A 13312-nucleotide genomic window follows, 5' to 3' on the forward strand; every position below is an offset into this window, starting at 1 on the left:
GGTCAGACAGGTGTTCTGAGAACGGGACGGAGTTGTCTGGGGGATGGTATAGGAGGTGGCAGAGCACTAGGTTATTGTTGGAGGTTTTGATGTTGGCGGTTAGGCATTCAAATGAGTTGTACATGAAGTTATCGGTTTCGGACACCGATAGGTTATTCTTGTGGATGATTGCCACGCCTCCGCCTTTTTGGCCTATTCTATCTTTCTTGATGATGGAGAAACCCGAGGGAACGAGCATATCCAGGATCAGAAGGGAGGAGTCGTTGAGCCAGGTCTCGGTGATGAAGGCAATGTCAATGTCAAGGGAGAGAATGGTTTCGGCTAGTTCTGCAGCGTGTTTCGTGGCAGATCTGTAATTTATGAGCATGCAGTTTGTGCGGATGGTCTCTTTCATAGGTTCCGTGGGGATGGTGATGAGGGAGGAAGGGGGTCTAAGGGGTTTCTGGACAGGAAGTTCTGTTCTGGTCCCGGTGATTACCTGGATTGCGGAGTGCAAGTCAGGGTTAGGGGGGAGGAATAGTAGGAGGCCAGCTCAATCGCTTCCTCCGGGGACATGGCTTCAGAAGTCCTCCTTGGTCTAGGGGCCTGGGGATATAGGGGGGAGACTGACTGCTTCGGGGACTGGGGATTCGGAGGCCTAAGGGGTGTGTGGGGTGGGAGGATAGGCTGGAGGAGGTGTGGAGGGAGAGTGACGAGATGTTGGTTAGGATGAGATTCTTGCCCTGTAGTAAGGTGGTGAGTAGGCATTCAATACTGGCGAGGCGGCAATCCGTCTCTTCTTGACGGGGTGAGGGTTGCAGCTGGGGGAGATCTCTTTGGCGAGGGGGAGGGCTGGCGGAGTTAGGATGACATTGTTAGTGGATGTGAAGGGTTGGGTTATGAGGGGTGAGGGATCAGGGGGAGAAGTGCTGTTTTTCTTGCTAAGAGGGGGAGGACGGTGGGGGGGGGGGGGGGGTGAAGCTTGCGGTCAGGGATGTAGGTGCCCAGCACAGGCTATTGGGTGTTCCACGCCGGGGGTTGCTCAGGGGGAAGGGGTGGAGCGGGGAGGGGGGGGTGGGGGTGGGGGACCTTGACATTGGAGGGAAGGCGGTTTCCAATGGTCAGAGGGTGTGCTACGGTGGAAGGGGTAGCAGGAGGCGGAGTGTGGTGGGAGTTCCTTAAGGGGTATTGACTTTCCAGGAGGAGGGGGAGCGAAGGGATGGGGGGGAAAAAGTGGGTGTGCTGGTTGTTAGTAGAGAGGGAAAGATGAGGTCAAAGGCTTCCAGGTTGGCATTGTTGGCTTGGATCACAACTGTGGGTCGTCTTGGTCGTTTTGGTGATTTGGCATCTGTCTCAGGACCGATATCCAATAGGTGGGTCTAGTTGTGTGGAAAATTATGTCAGTTTTTAATTGGTCTAGGGCGGAGGAGTGGTATAGGTCAGCAAAGAGGGATTCAGGGAATTGTCTGATTAGTTTGTGTTTGAGGGATTTTTTTTGCTTTCGGAGAGATGCTTTCGGAGAGAGGATGGGTGTGAGGGTGATCGAGAAGGAGTTGTGGGCGTGCTGTTTTATGTAGGGAGAGGAGAGAGGGTTTAGGGAGGGAGATGAGGTGGGAGGCATTCTTGCTGGGCGGAAGAGGTGGGGGATTGGTAAGGATGGAGTCTAATTGAGGAGGCTAGTTTGTAACCAGAGGAGCGCTGCGTAGCTGGAACAGAGCGGAGTTGTTAGCGTCGGTCCGGGACCAGGTCGGAGGTGAGAGAGGGAGGGCGCTTAGTCCAGAGGTAAGAGGGGGGGGGGGCTCAGTCCAGGAGTAGGAGAGGGGATAAAAGGGGAGAGGTCGGGGGAGGAGGGGGAAAAGGAATGGCGGCTACTGAAGTAGCACGGTTTTCTAGAGCTGGGCAGAGGAAGAGGCAGTCTCTACTGGTGCGTGGCTTGACTGGGGAGCTATGGGGAGCTCTCAAGGGGGTCGAAGGTAGGGAGTCTGAGATGAGTAGTCCTGGTTGTGCTGACCTGGTGAAGTCAGGCGGAGAGGAGAGGTCAGATGAAGGATTCAGGATAGTGAGAGAGTACCTGAGGCGGGCTGGCCGGGACCATTAGGCAGTCTCAAGGACTGGTCCGGCGCAAAAAGCCTTCGCATTGAAAGGAAAACCTCCGGGGAGGTTGTGGCTGGTAGCCTTGTGTTGAGAACGTCTATTTTAGGCCGCCATTTGTTTTTTTTTGTTCAGGAGGGTAGCAGGGGTGGGTGTATTTGCTCCGGTTTGGAGCAGGAGCAGCTGGGGGATGGATCAGGGGCAGGAGGTCTCACGGGCGGGTGGGGGCGTGATTCCGCCGCGCCTGGACCCCCGAGAGTAAGTGGCAGGTAGCTACCGGGCAGGATGTCTTAGGAGGGCTGCCATTTTAAGGTCAGGCGGGGCTCAGTGGCCGGGAGTAGGAGGCTCGAGGCGAGTGCCGAAGGAGTGAGCAGTCACCAGGGCTCAGAGGGGGGCGCAGCTCGACTTGACTGTTTAACGATGCCCCCTGGAGAGGATGTAGCCCGGGAAATTCTCTGGACGGGCCGACCCTGTCCGGCCGCCATTTGTAGGTCAGGCAGGAGAAAATGAGGCTTTGCTTCTGTGAGGCGGCCACTTGGTGGCGAGAGGAGGCAGGATTTGGGTCGCCGGAGCTTAACACCGGCACGACTCACCTAACTGTGTGGCAAAGGAGTCCTGTGGATTGTTGCGGCTGGTGTCCCCGGGCCGGAGGTCTGCCATTTTAGGAGCAGGCGCAGAGGCAGTGAACTGCATCTGAGACTCGAGAAGTTCGGTTTACTGCTGGAATTTGGGCGGCGGTCGACTTCCTCCGCAGGCGATGACCGGAGAGCGTCCCACCGCAGCTGAGGTCGGGGGAAGGACTGTCGCTTCAACGGCTCTGGGAAGGAGGTGTCCTGGGGTCACGAGAAGGCAGGAGAGCGCTGATCACCTGTGGGTGTGATCCAGCAGGCAATTCCCTGTCTTCCGTTCGCAAGTCAGGCTGCACCCCTAGTTCGGCAGTCCGGTGAGGGGCCAGGGGCTGGGTGGGGGGCGTCGATGGGGGGACACTGCTAGTGTATTGATTGTCAGTGCCTGGAGCTCGGTTTCGGTGCACCTGCCAGTGCGGTGGTAATTTATACAAAATACAGTCGAAAATTGTGTTATATTGTAATCTAAACAAAATCTTACACGTAACGTTCTTGGAAGAAGAAGAGTGAAGTAAGTCAAAGAGATGTTAAAATCCACTTCCGGGAGGGAGGGTTGGGATAATGTTAGCCTCTGTGTCTTTAATGAAATCCAGATTCTCTGGTCATGGTAATAGAAGAATCGCAATTTCATTACAAGACCAGAGGCTACCATTATGCATGTTGGTAGTCAAGTAGAACTACATCAGACATGTGTTCAATAGGTTTGCAGTAATGTTTTGCAAAGGTATAGGAGCAAGACCAGTCTGCTGCTTTGAGAATATCATACAACTTACCTCCTTTCCAAAAGGACTGGCTAGCCATAGCACCTCTTAAAGAATGTGCCTGGATCCTAATGAGATTGATGTCTGCCAACTCTACAGGCAGTTTAACCTACCTAGCTATGGATGAAGAAGAGACAGGTTGGGGTTTAACAAAGGATATAAGACGTTGGTTTACACCAGCGGTGCGATGAGGGTGCATCCTTGAATCATATTCCTTCATGCAATCCACAACACAATTTTTTACAAGCGTCATATCTAGGGTAAAAAATCCTATCCATCATCGTTTTAGTTCTTTTGATAATTTCATAATGTTAGCCTCCGTGTCTTAAATGAAATCCAGGTTCTCTGGGAGGCCTAGTAACCTGGCTAGTTCTCTTAAGGTTACAAGATCGAGTTTTAGAACATGACGTATTTCTTACCGGATATTGGAAATCTTTTTCAGGGGAAGAAACATCATAGACTTCACAGTGTCTACTATGAAGCCCAGGAACTCTAAGGACCTCGAGAGACTCATGACAGTTTGTTCCCTGTTTATAATAAACCCTGCACCACTCTCCAATAATTCTACAGTAGTATTCAAGTCTTTCAGAATTTGAGAGTAGTCTTGAGACATAATGTTAGCCTCCGTATCTTTAATGAAATCCAGATTCTCTGGTCATGGTAATAGGAGAATCGCAATTGGTCAGAACCTACAAATGAGAGGTTCAGAACTTTCTGGGCTTTTTTTAACTTACCACCAGTTGAACGATGTCTCTTGATTATTACTCCTGTTACTCATTTGTTAAAGAAAGGACTCAAGTTTGAATGGAACCCTACAGGTGATGCTGCATTCCAGAACCAACCATCTTGTTGCACTTCCATATCAATTTTAATCCATCATGATTTTATGAAACCAGTGTTTTTGGAAGCCGATGTTTCAATAGGGGCCATTGCAATGGTGCTGAAAAAAGTCCTTTAGTATTTTAATTACGTTACCCAATCACTGAATATCTCAATTATAACATCACAGAAAAGGAACTACTGGATGTTACAGCCTTGCTGTATGGCACCACTATCTGTTTTGCACAAAGCATAGTCAAACTGTACTCCGATCTCTGCAATCCTGATACTTGCACATTCTGTCAGAGGAATGACTGCATAGCAATTACAGTGCTTCATGTTATTGTAAGAGCTTTGATGTGTTGCATTGTATTAGTCAAGTAGCAAAAATAGCAAAGCAAACACCTTTACAGGATTACCCATAAGGTGTACTGATGACAATGTTTTAGCAGACCATCCCGACTCCCTGTAACCGCTTTCAACATCATCATAGGTGCTTTAAGTCATCCTCAGATCCAGAAATGAGGAAAATATCTCATGACTTGTCCAGGAAAACCCTAAATTGAAACTAGCCAATGTTGTGCAACTGTCACTGAATATAGACAGTAAAAGAAGTGAAGATGACCCCTAATCCAGAATTGTGGGTGCGTCATCCAAGATTTTTAAAGCTACTGTTTCTAAGATCTAGCTAGATCAATAGCATACTCATTGATGTAGGAGATCAACTGGACAGTAAAGCTTTAAAAGCTTTCTATCAGATCAGCTGGAAAATGGTTTAAAACTGATTTGGTAAATGGAATCAAAGCAGTGGTTTTTAAGAATGTGTGTTAACTTCCCAACTTTTTTTTTTATAGTTCTAAGAAGCCTCACTGGACAAGCAAAGTGTTGATTTCTAGATGGTTTCAAAGAACAGGAATACGACGATTTGACTGATTTTAGGCAGGAGATTTTCAATGCTAGCGGTGCTGGATGTCATAATTTCTGTGCTGGAGAGGTTAGGACCAGTGAAAACGTTTTTTCAAGCGAGTGTTCTTTTTCCTTTGTTTAAAATGTAATTGAGATCTTGAGGGTTACAGGAGGTGGCCACTTGATTTTGGTATTAGTTAGCTTTGCCTTTAAGGGTGGCTACTTTGCATGTTTCTCAGGGCTTCAAGCTCAATGTAGGTTATGTTTGGTTTGATCATCAAAACTTTTTTAATGATGTGGATTACTCCTTTTTTAGCAAGAGATTACTTGAAACAAGCTTGGTACAGTTTTGTTTGCTGGCTATTAAGCTACTAAAATTTGCAGAAGGATCAAGATAAGTCCTGATGTAATAGAGATGTGAAACGCATCAAATGTCGCATTTTTTTTTATAGCATTTAGCCATGCAATACAGGATTATGAATGGTATCTAAAACGTTATCTCTTCTTCTATAATGGCCTATTTCACCTAGCCTTAGCTTTACTATTTAGCATTAATTTAATTACTGTGAAAAAGAATAAAATGTGATGGATGGAAGTCCACCACAAGTTATAAAGTCACTAACCTATTAGGTCCAGTCACAGGTTTCAGTAATTAAAACTTGAGCTCAACCCCTGGTAGCTACGGCACAGAACAGACAAGCTTCACTACTAAAAATGTGTAAAGCACTTAAAGGTATCAAAACAGTTAAAAAGTCAAACGCTCAACACAATAACAATCTCACTCCAATTCATAAAAATAGATACAAAATTCATATGCAAAAGCTTATAGGGGATACCGGAGATATTAATTTTTTGAAGATCTAAGTGAAAACGTACCAAACAGGTAATGCTTTTGACCAGGACCTAGGCGCGATTCAAGGCCTGCTTGCCCTTTAGCAAACAATCCCCCAGTGCACCTTACTCCTTAAATCCCATAATGGGGAAATCCTTACACCGTCTAGAGCCTGTGTGCCCACCAAGAGGTGCAGCCTATAATATATACAAGAAAGTATTTTTCCCTGCCTGAGGTTTTTTCTTTTTTTGACAGGGTGATCTGCAGGTTTAAACCGCAGCAGCAGGGTTACAATGATAGGCCTAAATCCATGTTTTCCTTGTCCCGCTAGTGGTTGGCATAATAAGTACTGCAATACACAGGTGACCTTTTACTTTCTATGCTATAGTTGAATTTTATGCACCCTATACTATGGTCTTATAAGAAATTTAAATAAGTAAGCCAATTTGACAATGTTTTAGGGGTCAGAGTACCACCATACCAAGCTGCATGGACAACACAAAAAAGAGAAATTTTCCCACAAGTCTGTAAAAAATTGCTCATATTTTCCTCCTGACTAGGCGTGACATATTTCCTAAGAATCACCATCATTGTCCTGGTCAGGTATCTTGTCAAAAATAACTTTTACACAATTCATGCAAATGCAACATACAAACCTAGTATCCTTTCCAAAAGCCTTTTAGTGATACCTTTCACTGCTTATGTATAGAAACCTGAACATGGAGAACTTTGTGAGTTAACAGCAAGTGAAGCCTTGGAGATTAGGATAACTTGGGAAAGGTGTCCCATGAGCAATTATCATTTAAAACCACTATCCTAATTTACAAAAAAATTCATTTTTAGTATATCATCAAAAACATGTAATAAAACCTGTTTAAACACAAAGAATGAGTTACTTCCCTTTGGTAAGGCTCTTTCCGGAAGATCTAATCGCAGTGCTCTAGCCTACTGCGGGGTGGTGCCTTGCAGCTTGATGCAGATTTAGTTCCACCCCAGAGATGGAGTGGAGCCGCATATAATTGCCACCCCTGCGCATCAGTGTCAGGTTCTTGCTTGACTCGTTCTACATCCATGGAAGCAGAATATAAAGGAACTAGAGATACAAGTGTGCAGATCTCTAATTTGGGACATTTCTAGACACAGAGCAGGGGGGTGGGAAGGCAGCGAGTAATCTGCAGTTAGACAAAGTATCCACCACAAAGAACGTTTCCAAACTTATGATGGATACTTCTAACCGCACATTCCTCACCTTCAGTATAGATACTAAGCAGTACTTCCCAAGAGTGAGGGTCTGGTGTGGGTTCAAACAAAAAAGTCCTGCACAATCGATGAGGTGAAATGCTCCTCCAATCGAATCTGGCTGTCAAGCCAGTAGTGCTTTGTGAACGTGTGCACCAACACACATGCTGCGGCATGTCAGTTTGAAGAGCAGGCACTCTACTTGAGAAAGCAGAGATGGCAGCCTTGGCTCTGGTGGAGTGAGCCCTCGCACCTTCCAGAGGCTGATTTTTGGGCAATGCAAAGCAGATCCTAACGCAGAGAACTATCCACCATAGCAGTCATTTTCTACACCACCTTATCCCAGGCACCAGAGACAGACCAAGTGGGGATCAGACACAGATATGTGTCTGACATTCCCGCAAGGGTTAAACCCTGTAGGTTTAGCAGGGTACGGGTCCATAGCACACTGGGAGAATTAGCTCAAAAACAGTCTACAAAAGTTCAAAAAAGTTGGTAAAAAATGTACGAGGTAGCTCTTTGGATCCACGCTGTGGGCATGGAAAGAAAGAAACCAATGTCAGTGCTGGGTTGGTGCTTATACGGGCACCGCAATGCAACTTCTGAAGCAGATGATGCTAATGCGGACCCGATGGTGCGCAGAGATAATGCTCAAGATTTACCGGATATCTGGAGAATATTACAAGGTGAGAGGAATCTGCGGTTAGACGTCTCTAACAAAATTGCACTGTCTTCTACAAAAAAAGAAGGTGTCTGCAAATTAGTACAAAGTGATTTTGATTAGTTGATCGAGAACCCCAATTGTTATCAGAATTTCTGCCATTGTCTGGAGGTGGAGTATGACGGAAAAGGCCAAGTCCGCCTGTAACAGCCAGTTGTCGAGGTAAGGGAAAAAAATGTTTTTCCAAACTTACAAAGAAGGGCGGCAACCACCAACATCACTTTTATGAACACCCAAAGGATGCTGGTAAAAGGAGCACAGCGAACTGAAAAGGCTCTAGGGCAACTTTGAACCACAGGTGTCCTTAGTAGGACTACAGAGCATATGAAAAAAGGTGTCCTGGAGGTCCAAGGCTACCATCCAGATGCCCGGATTCAGGGCAGACAGAACCTGGGACAATGTGAGCACTCTGAATTTGTCCTACTGCAGGAAGGTATTCAGAAAGGCAAAGCTCTAAAAATAGAACAAAGACCTCCATACTTCTTTGGTGCAAGGAAATAGCAGGACAACTGATTCCTACTTCCTAGTCAAGTCTGCACCTCTTTCAGTAAGCTTAATAGTTGCTCCTCTAAGAGTCACTCTGAAATTGGGGAGCCTGTGGTGAGTCAGAAAGAAACAGAAGGGCATAGCCATGCTGGAAGATTTGAAGGACCAATTTGCCACAAGTAATGAAATGCCATCCTGGGAGAAACGGTCATATCGACTCTCATAAAGGATGGTGTGTGCTGCTAAAGGTAAACTAATGCATCTTGTAGTTGATGCGCAGGGGACGGGAATGATTGGTGCCAATGGTGATCTGCATATTGCCTGCCTGATCCACATCCCCATCCCCATCCATGGAAGGACTGGGGTGATGACTGCAGCAGGAGTTGTTGGGGGGCCTGATATTGCCTATACGTCAGACCTCTACAGTAGCAACGGAAGAGGCAAAACTGATGAGGAAACTGCCTGATAGAGATCAAAAGGCAGAATGTGATGTTGGCCGGCTTTCCTTGAAGATTTCCGGGAAATCAACTTTTCCGCCAAATACACGCAATCCAAAAGAAGGAATATCCATAAGGGATACCTGTACATCTCCAGAAAAGCCTATGCATGGTGAGGGAGCACCACACTAATGCAGATTGCTCACACCAAACAATCAGTAGTACTATATCGCAAAAGTAGATGCATCTTGAACTACCCTGAACGGTTTCGATTTAAGCCAAGGAGATGTAAACTCTTCTGGAACTGTCACAAAGATCTCAGTGGCTATGTCCCAGAGAGAATGTGTGTAACGGCCTAGTAAGCAAATTGCGTAGACCAACTTTAGTGCAATGCTGGCTGAACAAAACATTCATTTTCCAAATGCCTTAATCCCCAGTCCTGGTGGGTTGTATCATGGAAACCGAATTAGTATTTACCTTGCTGACCTCAAAACTATCAGGAGTGGGATGCTGCATGATGAAAGTCTGCAGCACTTGGACAGGTGCCTGTTTACCAGTGGGCAAGAGCAAGGTCTAGACCAAGTGCCCAGAGTGTCTGCTACAGCTTTCTTGAATGAGAGTAAGGGCTCCGAAACAGGCCCAGGTTGCAAACCTTCTGTAGGAACATTTGTGTTAAGTTCATCAGTAGTTGTAGGTCCACGAGCACGTCTAACTGCTACAGCAAAGGTATCACTCACTTCCACTGACAGGACAATTGGGGTGGGGGCAATCCTTTTCAAGGGAAATATCAAGCACAGTAGCCTCCTGCAAATCCATCTATAGACGGTGTTGTCATAATAATATGGCCTTAACTTGACCCCATCACCACTAATCTCCAAGTGGTGTCAAACTCTGGTCAGAATGAGAACCAAAAAGCTTATGGAGCCTCGGAGGACGGCTCTATGGTAGTGGGAGTGTTTAGTAGAAATCAGGATGTACAGGAACCGAGTGCACCAGAGAAGAGTCGGAGCGGTACCTTGGTCAGCCTCAAGATTAATTCAGCTCTGGGTCAAATATCTGGGTTGGCAACGCATACCCCATTGCACCAGTGATGTCTGGACCATTGTTGATGTAGGAGGGATCAACATGTCTTGGAGCAGGAATAGAAATCGCAACAAAGTTGGTGCCAAAGCAGAGGTATGTTTGAGGTGCTCAGATAGCACAGATGACAGATCTGCTAGCAGAAACCACAGAGTAGGCCTCTGCGGATCTTTGGGGCCCAAAGGTGTACCAGCTGGAGCTGGAAGAATGCCAAAAATATGCACCATGGTCTCTTTAAAGGCCTCAACCTGCTGCAGCATCACCAATGGCCTGAGGAACTGTGGGTGCATTGTGATCAACTGCTGGATTGGGTCAGTGAGATCTTTTTAGATGGAGTGGTAGGATGTGGTTGGGTCATGTTTTGCCTTCTTGTGTTTCCTCTTTGATTTGGACTTCGACTTACCAGAAGACTTCAAGTGCAAAGAAAACTTGTTGCAGGATCAGCCGTGAGTGTGCACATAGGCCCATGCCCTCGGCTTGGAGTGGAACTTAAGTGAAGGCTTCTTTCGATGTTCAGAGATGTGCAACTTTGCTTCACAGTCCCAGGTCGCCTTTAGGTGCAGGAGGACACATTCATCACATGACTTGAATTCGTGCTCCCAGAACTCAAATACAAAAGTCACACCTCATGGGAGTCTGGTACTGGCATCTGATTGAAAGTCATGGCATGGTTTGAACCCTGCAGGTTTAGATGGGGAAATCATCATTTGCTTGCACACCGTAATTTTATTTTGAAAAACTTGTGAAACTGATGAAAACGGGAACAGAGCTCTAAATCCACATTTGAATGACAGTAAAGAAAGGAACAGATACCAATGCAGCAGTGTGGCACTTATATGCGTCTCCACTTGATCACTTCCATGACAGAACAACTTTAACGTGAAGCTTCATTGGAGCCACCTAGTGACGTGTCGGAGTACAGCTAAATTATCTTCCAGACCCAATCTGGCACTTGGGGATTATTCTAAAGATGAAGAATCTGGGGTTAGAAGGACCCATCAGAATTAAATGTCCACAATGGTACAGAAAATGGAGCAAACAGAAAAGGTATCTGTTGAAGAAACAACAATAAATAGGCGCTGTTACAGATTGCTTGAAATGTGACTGGAGGTTACAGGTGTTCCTGTAATTGTCTATTGCTATTCTATACTCAGTGGAGTAAAGTAGCACAAATATGACTAAGGTTCCAATATTAAATCACATCGCTTTTTAGGTCTCGCCCTGGAATAAGCATCCAAAGGATGCATTCCAGGGACGGAGACGTATAGTCAGCTGTCTGGAGGGAAGGACGGACGAGAAGGTGCACGCGCTTCTCCCCGGCTGGATTCAGCTGCTTGCACGCGCACGTCGGCTCCGTCCACATTCACAGCAATTCCCGCGCCGTGCACATCCCCACACATACACACATGCATGCGCATACACACACACAGACACTCGCTCGCACACACTCTCTCCCCCCCCCCCCCCATACACACAGGCACGCACGCACGCACTTCACATCAGCCCTGGGCCCCACTCACCGACTGCGCTTTCCGGCGGGGCTCCTCACGGCGCGTCTCGCCCCGCAACAGGCGCCACACTCCTCCTTCTCCCCGGCCCCCTCCTGGGGACCCGGGCTACCCCGGACGGCAGGGCGCTCCATGCGCCGTCAGCTCGCGGACCTCGGGAGGCGGGACTTCCGGTCGGCCGCGAGCTTTAGCCAATCGCAGAGGTGAGGGATAATTTCAAAGATACTAACAGTGAAAACGGACAGAGGCCTGGCACGATCAGCCGCCATCTTTATAAATGAAACCGAGCCCTCGGATTGAAAGGAAAAATTGTTCAGCTATCAATAGAGCGTGATACCGTACGTTCGTATTGCGCACATCTGAGCCGTCAACCATTATATCAAAAACACTTATCTTTATGTGTCTAGTATATATGAATAATTAACATCATAACATTGCACCTTTTTCCCTTAATAATCACTCTTAAGACAAAAAGAAAGATTTTTTCACTATAGATTTAATTTCTTCGACAAATAACGGGTGTTAGGTGCCATATATTTTGCCTTATCTCGTGCAATTGGGCCCTAGCTTTGTTGTCCATCTTCTATGTTTCGGTAATGATGACCCGGCAAATGATTCCCAGAATGCACTGGGCGTATTTTATGTGTATAAACCCGCGAGAAATTGGAGCGGCCGTGTGCTGAGCGGTGAGATGGTTGAATGGGTTTGTGAGTGTGTGTGGCTGTGCATGAGAGGTGATTCTGTGTGTGGGAGAACCGTGTGTTTGATGTCCCGCTCAGCACTCATTACACATTGATCTTATTTGACCGGCTGGGTTCTCCGCCGCCGGCCTCGGGCTTGGATGAGAAGACTTCCTCGGTCGCTAGCCCCGTTGTTGGGCCCTGTGCGCAGAGGCTTTCAAATCAGGCAGCGGATCCCGTCCTCCGGGGCTCAGACGTGATGATTCGATCAGATATACTAGGCTGGGGGTGCGAGGCTTCGGCCCAGAGCACCGAACTCGCCCATGAGTACTTACTTACCTTGAACACAACTGGAAATATCTTTAACTTGTTAGAGTGAACTGGGCAGCATACATAGAGTGGGGGAGTTAACTCCCTTCAGCCACTGTTTTATTGGCAGCGTTATTCCCATTTTGGATTAGTCCAAGGACCGTCACTCAGTGAATGGAATGTCACTCATCAAGCGTGGATTGCAACACATTCATGTTTCTATATTAGCTAGTTATATTAGTGAAACAGGGACATCTATGTTAATGAGTTGACTCCACAGAAGGGACAAAAGGCAGCCAGGTTCACAACACATATTGCATTGCAAATGCTATAGGTGTCACATTTGTGAAAGTTAAAACTATTGGCATTGTAAATGACAAAGCTATTACTTTAGCTATTACTATAGCTAAATAAAAAAAATGTAATTCGCAATACCAATGGCTCAAACTTTCCTAATGCGAGACCTATTGCATTGCAAATGCTTGTTAATATAAATTTTGAAAGTAGTACTATTAAACAATCTTCACTTGTTAGTTCATGTGCTTATATATCATTTCAGATCTGCAGACTCTATTGCAGGATGATGCTCTGTCTTTGATGTGCTTGTCTAAAGACCCCTTGAGTAATATGAGGCCACACATTGGGAAGAACAGGGAATGTTGTTGAGCGAATTATCAAAATTCCCGATAATAATATAGAGCATGTTATGTTTGAATACATCACAGCTTGGAAGAGGATGGAGATGTTAAACCTTTTTTTGTATTTCTATATCCTTAAAATTGTGAGTCTGCTGTTAATGCCATTTCTAAGTGAAGGTTTAAGCTAATTATGTTATTAG

At 46.3% G+C, this 13312-nt stretch overlaps 1 protein-coding gene and 1 pseudogene across 2 annotated transcripts in view; one reads left to right on the forward strand and one right to left on the reverse strand.

The window, feature by feature from the left end:
- Positions 1–13312, reverse strand: part of RABGAP1 (RAB GTPase activating protein 1) — an 855191-nt gene that overhangs the window by 356202 nt on the left and 485677 nt on the right. The window lies entirely within an intron of this gene.
- LOC144757004 (small Cajal body-specific RNA 2) lies at positions 12146–12492 on the forward strand (annotated as a pseudogene).

The sequence above is a fragment of the Lissotriton helveticus genome, chromosome 5_1, assembly GCF_964261635.1.
Source record: "Lissotriton helveticus chromosome 5_1, aLisHel1.1, whole genome shotgun sequence".
Lineage (NCBI taxonomy): Eukaryota > Metazoa > Chordata > Amphibia > Caudata > Salamandridae > Lissotriton > Lissotriton helveticus.